At 46.3% G+C, this 17542-nt stretch overlaps 1 protein-coding gene across 2 annotated transcripts in view; it reads left to right on the forward strand.

The window, feature by feature from the left end:
• Window positions 1-17542, forward strand: part of CCDC134 (coiled-coil domain containing 134) — a 62556-nt gene that overhangs the window by 30692 nt on the left and 14322 nt on the right. The gene's annotated exons all lie outside the window — the stretch shown is intronic.

The raw sequence follows: 17542 nt of genomic DNA on the forward strand, positions 1-17542 counted from the left end.
AACCAACAAACTCCTAAACAAACCCCCCCCCGCCCCCCCCCCCCACACACACACACACAAATTCCTCCATGTTATTGAACCTCCTGTTCCATTCTTCTACAACTTAGCAAAAGTGCATGAATCTCTGGTTTTCCTACCTGGCCAATCCATAATATTAGAAAGGTTCACTAACCAGTAATCTTTCCCACTTAACAAAACTCCACCTTCAGGTACTGGTGTTACAATTCCCCTCATACCTAAAAGAGTCAACTCATGAGGCAACATGGTGGCTCAGTGGTTAGCACTACAGCCTTGCAGCACTGGAGTCCTGGGTTCCAATCCCGCCAGGAACACAATGTTCAAGGAGTTTGTATGTTCTCCCCGTGTTTGCGTGGATTTCCTCCCATTCAACAAAGACATACTTAAATGGAAAAAAGTACATTGTGGTCCCTATATGGGGCTCACAATCTACATTTTTTTAAAAAAAATTCAACTTATTAAAGATCTCAGATATCTGAATACCACGCACCAGCCCAAAAATGGGTGGGTTCTACTGATAGCAAATGTTCCAGGTTTATATTCAAACATTCCACCACCAACAAGAACTAATCAATGCCAACACTATAGAAGGAGTTCATTTTGGATAGCATCCAATTCATATTTGAACACATCTTTTCCTTTCAAAACACAATGTACCTGCAGATAAAAGCATGTGCGTTGGGCACCACATTTGCACTGTCTTATGCCAACCTATACATGGGTTACTTCGAAGTAAAATTCATCCAGTCTACAGAACAACCACATCCCCAAATTATTTTTTACAAATGATATATAGATGACTTAATAATTATCTGGAATGGCGATGACGAATCTGCATCTAACTTAATCCTCTCACTTGGTCAAAATGTATCATTATTCAACAGATTTGAGTTTTTAGATTTACTCATCCCAAACAGTTGGGTACTTTATTACCTTTTACTTTCTTCAAGACATTGCAAAGATAAATGAAGCCAGCTACGTCCAGAATAATGATGAAAAATTTCCGCAATAAATTAAAATTTAACTTTTATTCCATCGTTTGAATAAAAAGGTTACAAAGCAACCATGGTGTAAAGTCAGGTATACAAAAGCGACGCGTTTCGGGACGCTCGTCCCTTCCTCTTGGCTTAAACATACAACTGAACACAATCCTTTTAAAATCATGACACTGACCAAACTCCACCTCCCGTCCACAAAATTAACCCCATTTCTACCAAACTCATTTGCATATTTACCAACAGTTGTGCACAAATATAACACAAATCCAATATGCATAATAATCATAATTTATGAACGGGATAACGTATAATAAATATACTTTGTTTGTTTTTTATATACTGCAGAAAACACAAATACAAAAAAAAGGTTTTTCAGCAAATCTGAACACATCCATAGAATAGACATACCGTATTTTTCGGACTATAAGACACACTTTTTTCCCCAAAAAATTTCGGAGGAAAATGAGGGTGCGTCTTATAGTCTGAATGTGGGATGGCCGCGCTACTGCCACCGCTGGTTTTCTTCAGCGGCAGTAGCGCGGCAATCTGCAGGCCCCGGCAGCTAAGACAGTCCCCGGCATCTGCTGTAATAGACCGGCGGATGCCGGGGAGTGTCTTAGCTGCCGGGGCCTGCAGATTGCCGCGCTACTGCCACCGCTGGTTTTCTTCAGCGGCAGGAGTGTGACAATCTTGCAGGCCCCGGCAGCTAAGACACTCCCCGGCATCCGCCGGTCTATTACAGCAGATGCCGGGGACTGTCTTAGCTGCCGGGGCCTGCAGATTGCCGCGCTACTGCCGCTGAAGAAAACCAGCGGTGGAAGCGCGGCCATGCTGCAAATCCACTCCTCCTCCGCAGGTCCCGGCAGTCAGTTAGCCCCCCCCCCCCCCCCCCCACCGGCCCCATACCTTTAGTGATGCAGGCCGGCTCCTGCACGGTGAGGCCGAAGGAGCCGACCTGTTCCGATGACAGCCGGGAGCCTAATGAAGGCTCCCAGGCCTGTCATAGTAATATATTACTATCTCGGCTGGTCTATGACCCTCCGCGATAGTAATGTATAGAATCTCCCATAGACGGCAATACACTTGTATTGCCGTCTATGGGACTTGCAATCAAATGATTGCAGGTTCAAGCCCCCTAGGCGGGGGATAATAAAATAGTAAAAAAAAAAAAACACTTAAAAAAAAAAATATAATAAAAAATAAAATAAAAGTTCACCTCCTTTCCCTAGAATACATATAAAAGTATAACATTACTGTGAAACATACACATTAGGTATCCCTGTGTCTGAAAATGCCCGGTCTACTAATATTTTTATGTACAGTGAACGTCAAAATCAAAAGCGCTAAACTGCCGGGTTTTTCTCTCTGTTTTGCCTCTGAATTAAATAAAAGGTGCTCTAAGCAATAAACATTTCCCAAAATGGTATATCTAAAAAGTACACCTGGCCCCACAAAAAAAACGCCCTATACATCCCCGTACAGCTGCAGGGTCACCTGTCAATGTGGCCTTGCAGCTGTTCCAAAACTACAACTCCCATATATTAAATATTTTACCATTTTTTTGCCTGAAAATTTTTTTTCCCTATTTTTCTCCTCTAAAACCTGGGTGCGTCTTATAGTCTGAAAAATACGGTAGATCGCATAGCAAAAATACATTCCCATTTTGAATCTTCCATTAGAAATACAAATCAACCTAAAAAATAAATAAAAAAACATATACAAAAACATGTACTCACATTCCTTCATTGTAAATATTCATGTCGTAAATTCATGTCGTATTCATGACTAAACTCATCACGTGATCGGAGAAACTATCAAGTGGACCGCACACTGGAACGCAATAATTTCCTGATCACATGATCGGAGGCAACAGCCGAACTCGCCATAGATTACAATACTCCTCTAATATTTGCTATAACCACAAATCTAACACTAAATAGTGAAACATTGTAATCACAGCTCACAGGGTTACCTATATTAATCCAGTCAAAAGATAACAGTCAATCATATATATAGATCAAAATCTCCCACACATGCACACGTTAGTATGTAAACCTACAACTCCATAATGTATACATTGTGTCAAATATATTAAGATGTTACTATCTCCAATCCAATACGATTACTCAATAAATGTAAGCTAAATCAGACCGTATGTTGAGACCACTGGGATACCTCGTCTTTAATTTCAAGATCCAAAAAGCCTCACGTAGGAGAACTTTTTTTTTTTTCTCTCCAATCACCTCCCCGCGCGGGTCTCAACACATGCTCTATGGCATAATACCTAAGACTGGAAACGTTACCTTGATGTTCTTGAAAAAAATGTCGGGAAACTCCTGAGGAATTCTCTTGTTCTCTATTACTACCCACAATATGTTCACTAATCCTTACTTTGACTGCTCTAATCGTGCATCCCACATACTTGAGTCTGCACAAAATGCACTCAACTACATAAATAACATGATCTGTATTACAGTTCATAAAGGAAGCAATGGAAAAATGACCTGTATTATCCGAATTAGAAAATGTGGAAGTTTTATTCACGTACTGACATACAGCACACCTATTATTACCGCATTTGTAAAAACCGCGGTAATTAAGCCATGTGGATATATGTTTGTTCTTACTAGAATATAAGCTTGGAGACAACTGACTTCCCAAAGAACAGCCCCTCTTGGCTACAACTTGTATGCCATCTTTCAATATTTCCCGGGTTATGGCATCCTGTAGAAGAATAGGCAGGTTTTTAAGTATAATTGATTTAATCTGTGTGAATTGTCTAGAATATGGAGTGGAAAAAACAATTCTACGATCAGACTCTTTGACTTTGTTCTGTCTTTTATTAATCAGCAAAGATGCACGAGTTCTACCATCCACTATTTTCACTGCTCTATTCAAACTCCACTCCGGATAACCACGATCCCGTAACCTTGCAAGAGTGTACTCTCTCTGAATTTTATAGTCAATATCATTTGAACAGGCTCGACGTGTCCTCAATAGCTCACCCAGAGGAACTGACTTTAAAGTATGCCTCGGGTGTAAACTGCTAGCAAGCAGTACATTATTTCCAGACGTGGGTTTCCGATATATATACTAGTTTCCACCGTACTCCTACACATATCACTGCAAAGCTCAATATCCAAAAAGGAAACTTTTGATTGACTGAGTATGTAAGTCGTAAATTTAAATTATTCTGATTCAAGTATGCCATGAAGTCAGGAATCAAACTAGTATCACCCTCCCACACCACCAACAGATCATCTATATATCGGCCATACCACACGACGTTTGCTGAAGTACGGATTCTTTAAAGAAAAAACAAAATCCTCCTCCTACCATGCCAAAAATAAATTTGCTATAGATGGAGAAAAGGGGGCTCCCATGGGAGCCCCCCTAACCTGCAAATAATATTTCCCATCAAAACTAAAAAAATTGTGTTGAAGCAAAAATAATGTAATTTCCAAAATATACTCACATAACTGTAAAGAAAATTTACTGTATTTTAATAAATGATGTTCTAATGCAACAACAGCAACGTCGTGTGGTATGCTCGAATAGAGCTGCTCTACATCACCCGTAATCCATACGTAGTGTGGTTTCCAGGAAAAACTCTGAAAGGTTTGTAGTACCGCCTTCGAATCCCGCAGGAAACCCGGCGTACGCCAGACCAAAGGTTTTAATAAGTCATCCAGCCAGGAGCACAATGGTTCATTGATACTCCCGATACCTGCCACAATGGGGCGTAATGGTGGAGGTATACGCCCCTTGTGGGTTTTAGGTAGGCCATGCAAGATGGCCATAACTGGATGACTAGGTACTAAGTGTCTAGCCTGTTCTGGAGAGAAGATACCAAGAGAAACTCCCTTATTCACAATACATTCCAATTTACTTCGTACACAATCAGTTGGATCACTATCAAGTTGTTTGTCATCTTATCTCCCAAAATATCCAGACAGCCTTTTGAGTAATCAGAACTATCCATTATAACCACGTTACCATCTTTATCGGATTGTTTAATCACGATATCATTCCGATCCTTTAAATGTTTCATCATAGCTTGTTCTTGACTGGAAAGATTACCAGTCCTCCCAGAATGGTTAATTTTCTCCCCCAAAGTCTCGAGGTCCGCCTCCACGGCCTGTTGAAACAAGCCGTAGACCGGAGCCCGAGACTTCAGGGGATAAAAACCAGGATTAGGAAATTTAACCCTAGAGTGATCATTATATGGAACATTCTCATTTTGTAAATCCATCAGACTCATTAAAGCCACTTGTTCTTTAAACAATATGCCCGAAAAGACATTATCGGACGTGGAACTTGATTGTTCATTCACAACCCCTCTTAAATCATCATCATCGGCTGTTTGTTATAAATCACCAACTGCATCATCATTATAGAAGTGTCTCTTGACAGTTAAAGTTCTTATAAATCTGTTGACATCTAAAATCGTAGAAAACACATCAAAGTCCTGTGTAGGGACAAATTTCAATCCCTTAGCCAAAATCGCCAATTCTTCTTGTGGTAAAGCAACAGATGACAAATTCAAAACAGCCTTATCAATATTACTTAATTCATTGGGTTGTGGGTCAGTGACCTGTTGGCCCTTGTAAAATAACGCTTTCTGTGTTTTATGCCTGCGTCCCGCACGTCTGAATTTTCCTGTTCGTTTTTTGAATCCTATGTAGCATGAAAATGTCTCTTTTTATCCCTATACGGGGTAGATGAATGAACTTGAAAATTAGACACATTGGAGTTATTACTCTCATTGCAAGCGGAATTAGAATTATCGGACCCCCAATCTGATGGGCTGAATGAAACTCTACGCTCATCAAAATTTCTGGTGCGTTTATTTCTTTTAAGAATTGACTTAGGTGTGTTCTGTTGTTTCCTTTGTGCATATACATATCCGGTAATGTAATCATCCAGATCTCTAGTAAATGTCTTTCTTTTTACTGCCATAATCTGTTTTTCCATGTTATCGAGTTTCATTACAGCTTTATCACTCAGACTTTTATATACGGGGTCCTTCTCAAACACTTTCAATTGAGCGTGTAATTCAAGGATGTCTCTCTTTATAACATCCAGTTTAATCTTTTCTTGTTCCACAATCAGTTTCATTAATTGTATAGAACATGAAGACAATGTCTCGTTCCAAGCCGTCATAAAATTATCATTGTATACAACTGTCGGGAATTTTCTTAAACGGAGTCCTCTCGGCACCATCCTATTTTCAATATATTTTTCAAGGGTAATGCAGTCCCAAGATAATCGCAACTCATTAAGCGTTCCCATTTAGTTATCAGTTGTTTGCAATCCACATTGGTTTCAACAGTGCTCGGAACTCCAGACTAGAGATGAGCGAACACTAAAATGTTCGAGGTTCGAAATTCGAATCGAACAGCCGCTCACTGTTCGTGTGTTCGAACGGGTTTCGAGCCCCATTATAGTCTATGGGGAACATATACTCGTTAAGGGGGAAACCCAAATCCGTGTCTGGAGGGTCACCAAGTCCACTATGACACTCCAGGAAATGATGCCAACACCTCTGGAATGACACTGGGACAGCAGGGGAAGCATGTCTGGGGGCATCTAACACACCAAAGACCCTCTATTACCCCGACATCACAGCCTAACAACTACACACTTTACACATTCAAAAAAACCTCTATCAAAGTGGGAAAATACCTGGAAACCTTCTTTACTCCCCAAATGGATGGACACAAACCCCAATTTAAGCTCAACAAACAGTAACAACCACCCCTTTAAATCACGTTCCCCATGACCACCACGGATGGAATAGACAATGGGAAATCCAAAAGCCCTGACCCTTAACTGTCATTTTGAGTGTGAGTGTGTGTGATGTGGTAAGACCTTCCAAACTCACTTTTCTAGCCCTTAACATGAGCCCTTCCAAACAAAGTTACAGGACCTTAAGCTGAGCTACCAGCAGAGATTGAGGCCCTTGGCATGAGTAGAGCCTTGCACCAGCAGTGTTTTTGGCACTTAGGGTGAGTTGAGCCTTGTACCAGCATGTGTCCCTTAACATCAGGCGGGCCCTAAGTTCTGCGCTTTGCACAAAAGTTCCACATTAACTAGGCTGAATGGTACAAACCTTAGTAGGCCCGAGAACCAGGAACAGGTCTTGCAATGGCTGTCGGATAACGCTTAAAGCACATTGTCCACCAGCCAGTCAGCCTCTACCTCCTCTTACCCAACAGTCTTGTCCTCCTTCCACCCAAAATTCCCAATCTTCCCAGAACAATAACCCCAACTGTCCCTGCTCCCCAGAGCTGTTCTCCCTTCCTTTGACTGTACCGCAACCTGCCCCTCCATTTCGCGATTCCACGGACCTAACAGACGAGTATCTGTGTCCAGATGCTCAAACACTAGAGTCTCCTCCATCTCCGGTCGATTTGGTGGCGGATGACCAGCAACCCACCCTCATCGACGACGATGAGATGCAGTTGCTGTCAGGGCAGCCAGTTGACATGCGCATTGTGCAGGAGGAGGAGGCGAGACAGGAGTTGGAAGAGGAGGTGGTGGACGACGAGGACACCGACCCCACCTGGACAAGGCGGATGTCAAGCTGGGAAAGTAGTGTGGATGTTGAGGCAGGTGCTAGAAAAAAGGGTAGCTAGAGGCGGAGGTCAACAGCTTTGCCGAAGCCAGGCCAGACCCGGAATGTCCGAAGATGTTCCCTTTTGTACCCAGCCCAGAAAAACTCCCCCATCGAGGGCACATTTCTCGAAGGTGTAGAGTTTTTTCAAGGAATGCGCCGAGGACAGATATAGTGTCGTCTACACAATTTGCCTCTCGAAATCGAGTAGGGGCCCTGAGAAGAGCAACCTGTCCACCACTTCAATGCACCGTCATTTGGAATCCAAGCACTGGAATCAGTGGCAGGCAGCAACGGCAGGACAAACGTCGCCCGCCGTTCATGCCACTGCTTCTGCTCACAGTGCTGGCGATGCACTCCAGAGGACGAGCCAGGACATCACTTCATCTGCCTCCGCCACTTTGTTGACTTCTCCCTCATCCTCCCCTGTTTCTGTCTTATCTCCTCCTGCACCATCAAAGGCACCATCAGGCGCTTCTTTACAACAACCCACCATCTCTCAGACATTGGAGCGCCGGCAGAAATACACCGCTAACCACCCACCCACGCAAGCCTAGAACGCCAACATCGCTAAACTGCTGGCCCAGGAGATCTTGGCGTTCCGGCTTGTTGAAACTCCGCCTTCCCGGACCTGATGGCAACTGTGGCACCTCACTATGCCGTCCCTAGCCGTCACAACTTCTCCCGGTGTGGTGTCCCCGCCTTGCACCAGCACGTGTCACTCAACATCAGGTGGGCCCTTAGTTCCGCGCTTTGCTGCAAGGTCCACTTGACCACCGACACTTGGACAAGCGCCTGTGGTCAGGGATGCTGCTTATCTTTAAGGACAGGCAGGGTGAATGTGGTGGAGTCTGGTCCCCGGGTTCAAACTGGGGTGGCCTATCTCCTCTCCCAGGCCAAAATTCATGGCAGGAGTAGACTGAAACCCTACGACGCTGCAACCTCCACCCCAGCTACTAGCGGCAAACGCTAAAACACTGGTGTGGGGAGACGTCAGCAGGCGGTGCTGAAGCTCATCAGCTTGGGGGACAGACAGCACAGTGCCTCCGAGGTCAGGGATGCCATCCTGGCTGAGATGGCATTTTTTTTCCCCTGCTACACCTGGGGCCTGGCATTTTTACGCCTGTGATAATGGCTGGAACCTGGTAGCGGCTCTGGAGCTTGCCAGCCTCCAACACGTTCCATGTTTGGCCCACGTCTAACCTAGTGGTGCAACGTTTTTTGAAAACATACCCAAATGTACCGAAGCTACTGTTGAAAATGCGGCGCTTGTGCGCCCACTTTTGCAAGTGTACAGGAGTCGCTGGTAGCCTAAAAACACTCTAGCAAGGCCTACATCTGTCCAAACACAGGCTGTTGTCCGTCATTCACACACGCTGAAACCCTACAATACCATATCTTGAGCAGGGTGTGTGAGCTGCACAGACCGTTGATGGAGTTCCATCTACAAAACCCAAGGGTTCCTCAAAGTCAGCTCCCAAAGTTTCTGCACCATGAGTTTCCAGGGGTGGCAGAGTTATGGCTAGGGGAAGAGGCATGGATAGGGATGATGTCTAGGGGCAAAAGCAGTGTGGATGTGGAGGCAAGCTAAGCAGCAAAAAATGGGGGTACAAGCTAAGGCATGGACTGGGGTGATGTCTAGGGGCAAAAGCAGTGTGGATGTGGAGGCAAGCTAAGCAGCAAAAACTGGGGGTACAAGCTAAGGCATGGACTGGGGTGATGTCTAGGGGCAAAAGCATTGTTGATATGGAGGCAAGCTAAGCAGGGAAAAAGGGGGCTAGAGGCAAAGGGATGGCCAGAGGCAGAAGACAGCTGCATGACAGAAGCTAGACCTGAGCCAGCAAGGCCCAAGATGCCCTCTTTTCTAGCTTCCTTAGAAAAATTCCCCCATAGAGGCCACGTTCCTCGCTGGGGGAGATAATTTCTAAATGTATAGGTCGAGGACAAACTGAGTGTGGTTTACACACTTTGCAATGCGACTCCCCATCTCCCAGGCCTTTCATTCCAGGCTAAAGTACAGCACAACCCACCCACATGCCCAAGGCTTCAACGGCCTCATCTCAAAAATTCTGGCCCAGGAGATGTTGGGGTCCCGGCTTGTGGACACTCTGCCCTTTTTGGGCCTGCTGGCTACTGCGCCACCTCACTGTGCCGTCCACACCAGCACTTTTCCCCAAACATGAGGCGGTCCCTAAGTTCAGCGCTTTGCCCAAAACTTCCACGTGACCAGCTATGAATGGACAAGTGCATGCGGACAGGGACGCTAACTTTTAATCTTGGCACAGTGGTTGAATGTACTTGAGGCATGGACCGGGTCGCAAAATGTGGTAGACTGACTTGTCTCCCCACACAACATTCCTGGGAGAAGGGCTGAAACACCACCCTCCTCCTCCGCTGTTAGATTGACCCCAGCTACGAGCTGGAAACGCTGCAACACTGGTGTGGGGAGACGGCAGCAGGCCGGGCTGAAGCTCATCAGCTTGGGGGACGGACAGCACACTGCCTCTGAGGTCAGGGATGCCATCCTGGATGAGATGGCAATTTGTTTATCCCCGCTGCCCCTGGGGCCAGGCTTTTTTGTCTTGTTGGAGGGCTCTGGAGCTTGCCAGCCTCCAACACGTTCCATGCCTGGCCCACGTGTTCAATCTAGTGGTGCAACGATTTTTAAAAACATACCCCAAATTAGCAGAGATAAGGGTGAAAGTGGGGCACTTGGACACCCACTTTCCCAAGTCTACAGTACCTGGAGCTAGCCGCAATACACTCCAGCAAGGCCTACATCTGCCTGAAGCACCTACTGTTGTGCGAGGTCACCACACGCTCAAACCCTAGATACCGTATGTTGAGCAGGGTGTGTGAGCAGCAGAGACCTTTGTTGGAGTACCAGCTACAAAACCCAAGGGTTCCTCAGAGTCAGCTCCCTCACTTTCTGCACCATGAGTTTCCATGGGTGGCAGAGTTATGGCTAGAGGCACAGGCATGGATAGGGGTAATGTGTAGGGGCAAAAGCAGTGTGGATGTGGAGGCAAGCTAAGCATAAAAAACTGGGGGTAAAAGCAGAGGCATGGACTGGGGTGATGTCCAGGGGCAAAAGCAGTGTGGATGTGGAGGCAAGCAAAGCAGGGAAAATGGTGGCTAGAGGCAAAGGGATGTCCATAGGCAGCAAGGGCAAAGATGCAAAACTCTCCCCTGTTTCAAGAATTTACCTGACTTGTCTCCCCACAAAACATTCCTGGGAGGAGGGCTGAAACACCACCCCCCTCCTCCTCCTCCTCCGCTGTTAGATTGATCGCAGCTACGAGCTGGAAACGCTGCAACACTGGTGTGGGGAGACGTCAGCGGGCCGTGCTGAAGCTCATCAGCTTGGGGGCCAGACAGCACACTGCCTACAAAGTGAGTCATGCCATCCTCGATGAGACGGCAATGTGGTTTTTGCCACTGCACCTGGGCCCAGGCATGTTGTCATGTGTGATAATGGCCGTAACCTGGGATCGGCTCTGTAGCTTGGCAGCCTGCAACATATTCCATGCCTGGGCCACGTTTTTAACTCATTGCTGCTAATCTTTTTAAAAAGCTACCCCAATGTTCCTAAGCTACTGGTGAAAGTGTGGCGCTTGTGCGGATAGTTTTTAAAGTCTATAGTTGCCACTGCTAGCCTCTATGCACTCCTACAACGCCTGTACCTGCTGGAACAACGGCTGTTGTGCGACGTCTCCACACTGCTGGCACTAAACATATCATGTGTTGAGCAGAGTGTGTGAGCAGCACAGACCTTTGATGTAGTTCCAACTCCAAAACCCTCGGGTTCGTCAAAGTCAACTCCCTCAGTTGCTCAACCATGGGTGGCAGACTTATGTGAAATCCCATCCCATCCATTGCACTGGACACGAAACATTAGCATGCGCTCAGCACAACTTCGGATATGGCAGCTGCGTTAAGCAGGGTGCAGGGTACAACACAGACCAGGCCCGAGCACCAGGAACAGGTGTTAGAAATACTGCAGCATCCGCCATTTCCTTCCAATTTTGGGGTTTTGGACCCGCCACCGACTTGTCTGGACCTCAGTGGGGATCATGAGACACAGTTCCCATCAGGGCAAGCTGTGGTCATGTGCGGTTTGCAGTAAGGGGGCAGTGCGCAATTGGAAGAGGAGTTGGTGGATGACGAGGCCACCGACCCCACATGGACAGGGGTGATGTCTAGGGGCTAAAGCAGTGTAGATGTGGAGGGAAGCTAAGCAGCAAAAAACAGTGGGTAGAAGCAAAGGCATGCAAAACTCTACCCTGTTGGAAGACTTATTCCTAGGTCTGGAACACGTTAATGGGCCCCCCCTGGACAAATTACTGCCACTCAGGGGCCTAGTGTCACCAGGAGGGACAAGTATAGGCGCATGTTGTGGAAATACCTGGCCGACACCAGCTCTGTCCTCTCCGATCCCTCTGTGCTCTACTGCCTACACTTATTTTTTTCATCTTTTTTTCTGCACTGCACATCTCTTGCCTACTTCCTTTGGGATCTTAGAAGTGGTGGTCCACTTCCAAAGGTGGTAATTTCAGGGCTGGAGTTGTCAATAGACAGTGGAACGGGAGTAGCTGAGGTATTGCTGTCTTAACCACTTTTTGGCACAAAATTAACTTCCAAAGCCAAGTATGGTGCAAGTATATGATGCAAGGACACCTACACACCTATCTCTGACACATTGGGGAGTTCACCCTCATGCGCCCTTTTGGCCTGCACCATCATGCGCCTCTTCCCAGCCACTCCACATCTCCCAAGCTTTTCATTGCAGGCAGAAGTACAACACAACCCACCCCCATGCCCAAGCCTTTAAAAGCCTCATCGATAAACTGCTGGCCCTGGAGATGTTGGTGTTTGTTTATGCTTCTGGATACCCAGGCCTTCCGTCAGCAGATGGCAGCTGGGGCACCTCCCTATGCTGGGCCTAGCCGTTACTACTTCTCTTGGTGTGCTGTCCCTGCCTTGCGCCTGCATGTGTCCCATAACATCAGTCGGGCCCAGAGCTCTGAGCTTTGCTGCAAGGTCCACTTGACCACCGACACATGGATAAGCGCCTGTGGTCAGGGATGCTGCAGTGCTTATCTTTAATGACAGGCAGGGTGAATGTGGTGGAGTCTGGTCCCCGGGTTCAAACTGGGGTGGCCTATCTCCTCTCCCAGGCCAAAATTCATGGCAGGAGTAGACTGAAACCCTACGATGCTGCAACCTCCACCCCAGCTACTAGCGGCAATCGCTGTAACACTGGCGTGGGGAGATGTCAGCAGGCCGTGCTGAAACTGATCAGCTTGGGGGACAGACAGCACAGTGCCTCCGAGGTCAGGGATGCCATCCTGGCTGAGATGGCATTTTTTTTTCCCTGCTACAGCTGGGGCCTGGCATTTTTGCGCCTGTGATAATGGCTGGAACCTGGTAGCAGATCTGGAGCTTGCCAGACTCAAACACGGTCCACGCATGGCCCACGTTTTTCAACTTGTTGGTGCCATGTTTCTTTGAAACCTACACCATTGTACCTGATATACAGGTCAAAGTGGGGCCATTTTCGTAAGTGAGAACTAGCCTCTGCTAGGCAGAAAACATTCAGCGCACACTCCTCTCATCTTCGCACCGTTGGCTGGCGGAGGAAGACGAGGGGGTTGGAGTGGCATCTGATGTCCCTGTCCCACACGAGGCTAGAGGGTGCACTTCAGTGCATCCCATTGCTTCACCACAAATGGTGTGAAGGGGAGTGGAAAATGGAGGAAATGGAGAGTGACCCTTACAGTTGGGGCCAGCAAAGGCATGCCAAGTAACACACGGGCACACATGGCTGACTTCATCTTGGGTTGCTTTTCAACACATATTTCACATCATGAAGAACAAATAATACTGGATTTTTACAAGCCTCGAACCCCGGTCTAGGTCTAATGTCTGTTCCTTTCTTATATTAGGGGAGAGGGAAAAAAAATTACTTCAGTGATACGTTTAGCGTACATAGACTGACTATTAATGTGTATCCCACTTAGTGTTGTTAGGGTTACACACCGTCACAACCTGGCTAAAGCTTCTATAGCTGTTAATAAAGTCAACATAACTTTACGGTATCCAAAAAGACAGCTGGTCCCGACAGAGAGCAAGACAAATGTCAACCAAAGCTGTGAGCTCTGAACACCCACAGTGACTTTGGCGTCATCATCATTATAAGGGAGCGGGTGGTAGTAAATAACTTGGCAGTGCCTAAAACCCAAAAAGCATATACAACTATATTTACATTAAGATACACAAATGACACTTTTTAGTAGCATGTCATGAGACAAGCTGATAAGATCTTCCTTTGTGCAGTGCTATTTCAAAGTTAAACGCTGCCTTTATTTTAATTCTGGAGAAGGTGCAGACATTAGATTTAGAACATGTTGTTTTCATTGTCCAAATCCTCTATATAGGTAATGTGTTTTTCGGGCCGAGCTGTCTGGGAACGAGCTGGTGCAGCACTGATAACCTGGGTGAATATGGCAAGAGCCTGAGATGTAGGGTGAATGAATCCCCAAATTATTTGGGGAATTTCCACTCAGAAACTGGCACTATATACCAGTAGCAAAAATTGTGGGTGCACGTAACCCCAATATATTCTTTAAATTCCCAGTGAGAAACTTGCACTATATGGCAGTGGCAGGACTTGAAGGTATTTGTAACCCCAATATATTCTTTGAATTCCCAGTCAGACAATGGCACTATATGGCAGTAGCAAAAATAGTGGGTGTATATAGCCCCAATTCTATTGCTAGGGGACTTGCAGGGTATTTCTGGGGTGAAGGTGGGGGGGGGGGGCACACCGTTGGAACGGGGATTTGGGGTGTATATATGGGGTATACGGGAATACACTGTCAGTGTATTCCATTCAGGATCCTGGGAAAGCTGGGTTGCGGCGATTGAGCCCGTCAGTGCCACGTTACACTGACAAGCTTCTCCCTGGAATTGAAGTTATATGTAACCCCAATATATTCTTTGAATTCCCAGTCAGACAATGGCACTATATGGCAGTAGCAAAAATAGTGGGTGTATATAGCCCCAATTCTATTGCTAGGGGACTTGCAGGGTATTTCTGGGGTGAAGGTGGGGGGGGGGGGGCACACCGTTGGAACGGGGATTTGGGGTGTATATATGGGGTATACGGGAATACACTGTCAGTGTATTCCATTCAGGATCCTGGGAAAGCTGGGTTGCGGCGATTGAGCCCGTCAGTGCCACGTTACACTGACAAGCTTCTCCCTGGAATTTAGCTCTTATAAGAGCTGTTGGTTGTCTTCTCCTTCCTAACCTAGCCTGTCCCTGTCTACCCAGAATCTAAGCCCTAGCTAACTGGATGGAAACCTCCGTCCCCGGTGAATTGCAAGCTCAGAATGACGCGAACCTGGGCGTTGCTGTTCTTTTAAATTAGAGGTCACATGTTTTCGGCAGCCAATGGGTTTTTCCTACTTTTTTCAACGTCACCGGTGTCGTAGTTCCTGTCCCACCTACCCTGCGCTGTTATTGGAGCAAAAAAGGCGCCAGGGAAGGTGGGAGGGGAATCGAGTAATGGCGCACTTTACCACGCGGTGTTCGATTTGAACATGCCGAACAGCCTAATATCCGATCAAACATGAGTTTGATAGAACACTGTTCGCTCATCTCTACTCCAGACATATTCACATCAAAAACTGTGGCTATTTTAGCAGCCCTTTCTATGGAGAAATTGTCCAGATTTGAACATATATCACTATTTTTATCCATGTTTTTGGGAGCACGAATAAAGTCCAACAAATAGATGAAAAAGAAAAAATACTATTCAGCTCACCATATGTTCAAGATAAATCAGTCCTGGAGAGCACGGCATACAGGTGGACTTGGACCCGTCTTGATGAAGATATTGCAAAGATAAATGAAGCCAGCTACGTCCAGAATAATGATGAAAACTTTCCGCAATAAATTAAAATTTAACTTTTATTCCATCGTTTGAATAAAAAGGTTACAAAGCAACCATGGTGTAAAGTCAGGTCTATCAGCTGTGTATCCACCTGACTTTTGCACAACACAACTGGTAGTCCCAACCCCATTTATAAGGCAAGAAATTCCACTTATTAAACCTGACAGGGCACATCTGTGAAGTGAAAACCATTTCCAGGGACTACCTCTTGAAGCTCATCAAGAGAATGCCAAGAGTGTGCAAAACAGTAATTAAAGCAAAAGGTGGCTACTTTGAAGAACCTACAGTCATGGCCAAAAGTTTTGAGAATGACAAAAATATTATATTTTCACATGATCTGCTGCCCTCTGGTTTTTATGTGTGTTTGTCAGATGTTTTTATCACATACAGAAATATAATTGCAATCATATTATGAGTAACCAAAGCTTATATTGACAGTAAGAATGAGTTAATGCAGCAAGTCAATATTTGCAGTGTTGACTAGAGATGAGCGAGTAGTGTTCGATCGAGTAGGTGTTCGATCGAATACTACGGTATTCGAAATACTCGTACTCGATCGAACACTACTAGCTGTTCGAAGTTTAAGGTTCGATGCAGAACCAGCATTGATTGGCAGAATGCTATACATTCTGCCAATCAACGCTGGTTCTTCTCTTACCTTTAGAAGTCTTCTCCGTGCAGCGTCCCCGCGGCGTCTTCCGGCTGGAATTCACTCTGCCTAGGCATCCGGCCTAGGCAGAGCAGACTGCGCATGCACAGTCAGCTCTGCTCAGGCATCGGGCTGGGCAGAGCCGACTGTGCATGCGCAGTCGGCTCTGCCTAGGCCCCGATGCCTAGGCAGAGTGAATTCCAGCCGGAAGAAGACGCGGGGACACTGCGCCGGGAGAAGACTTCAAGGAGAATCCTGTCCGACTGTCACTCGTGGACTTGGTAAGTATAATTTTATCGAATGTTGTCTACCCCTGAAACGAGCATTCCCCCCCCCCCCCCATAGACTATAATGGGGTTCGAAATCCGTTCGAACAGTCGAACAGTGTGCGGCTGTTCGAATCAGATTTCGAACCTTGGACTTTTTAGTGTTCGCTCATCTCTAGTGTTGACCCTTCTTCTTCAGGACCTCTGCAATTCTCCTTGGCATGCTCTCAATCAACTTCTGGACCAAATCCTGACTGATAGCAGTCCATTCTTGCACAATCAATGCTTGCATTTTGTCAGAATTTGATTAAGATCTGGGGAGTTTCCAGGCCATGGACCCAAAATCTCTGTTTTGTTCCCTGAGCCATTTAGTTATCACCTTTGCTTTATGGCAATGTGCTCCATCATGCTGGAAAAGGCATTGTTGATCGCCAAACTGCTCTTGTACGGTTGGGAGAAGTTGATCTTGGAGGACATTCTGGCACCATTCTTTATTCATGGCTGTGATTTTAGGCAAGACTGTGAGAGAGCCGATTCCCTTAGCTGAGAAGCAACCCCACACATGAATGGTTTCAGGATGCTTTACAGTTGGCATGAGACAAGACTGGTGGTAGCGCTCACCTCGTCTTCTCCGAATAAGCTGTTTTCCAGATGCCCCAAACAATCGAAAAGGGTATTCATCAGAGAAAATGACTTTACCCCAGTCCTCAGCAGTCCACTCCCTGTACCTTTTGCAGAATATCAGTCTGTCCCTGACGTTTTTTCTGGAGAGAAGTGGCTTCTTCGCTGCCCTCCTTGAGACCAGGCCTTGCTCCAAGAGTCTCCGCCTCACAGTGCGTGCAGATGCACTCACACCTGCCTGCTGCCAATCCTGAACAAGCTCTGCACTGCTGGTAGCCCGATCCCACAGCTGAAACACTTTTAAGAGATGGTCCTGGTGCTTGCTGGTCTTTCTTGGGCGCTCTGGAGCCTTTTTGCCAACAATGGAACCTCTCTCCTTGAAGTTCTTGATGATGCGATAGATTGTTGACTGAGGTG

The sequence above is a fragment of the Leptodactylus fuscus genome, chromosome 9, assembly GCF_031893055.1.
Source record: "Leptodactylus fuscus isolate aLepFus1 chromosome 9, aLepFus1.hap2, whole genome shotgun sequence".
Classification (NCBI taxonomy): domain Eukaryota; kingdom Metazoa; phylum Chordata; class Amphibia; order Anura; family Leptodactylidae; genus Leptodactylus; species Leptodactylus fuscus.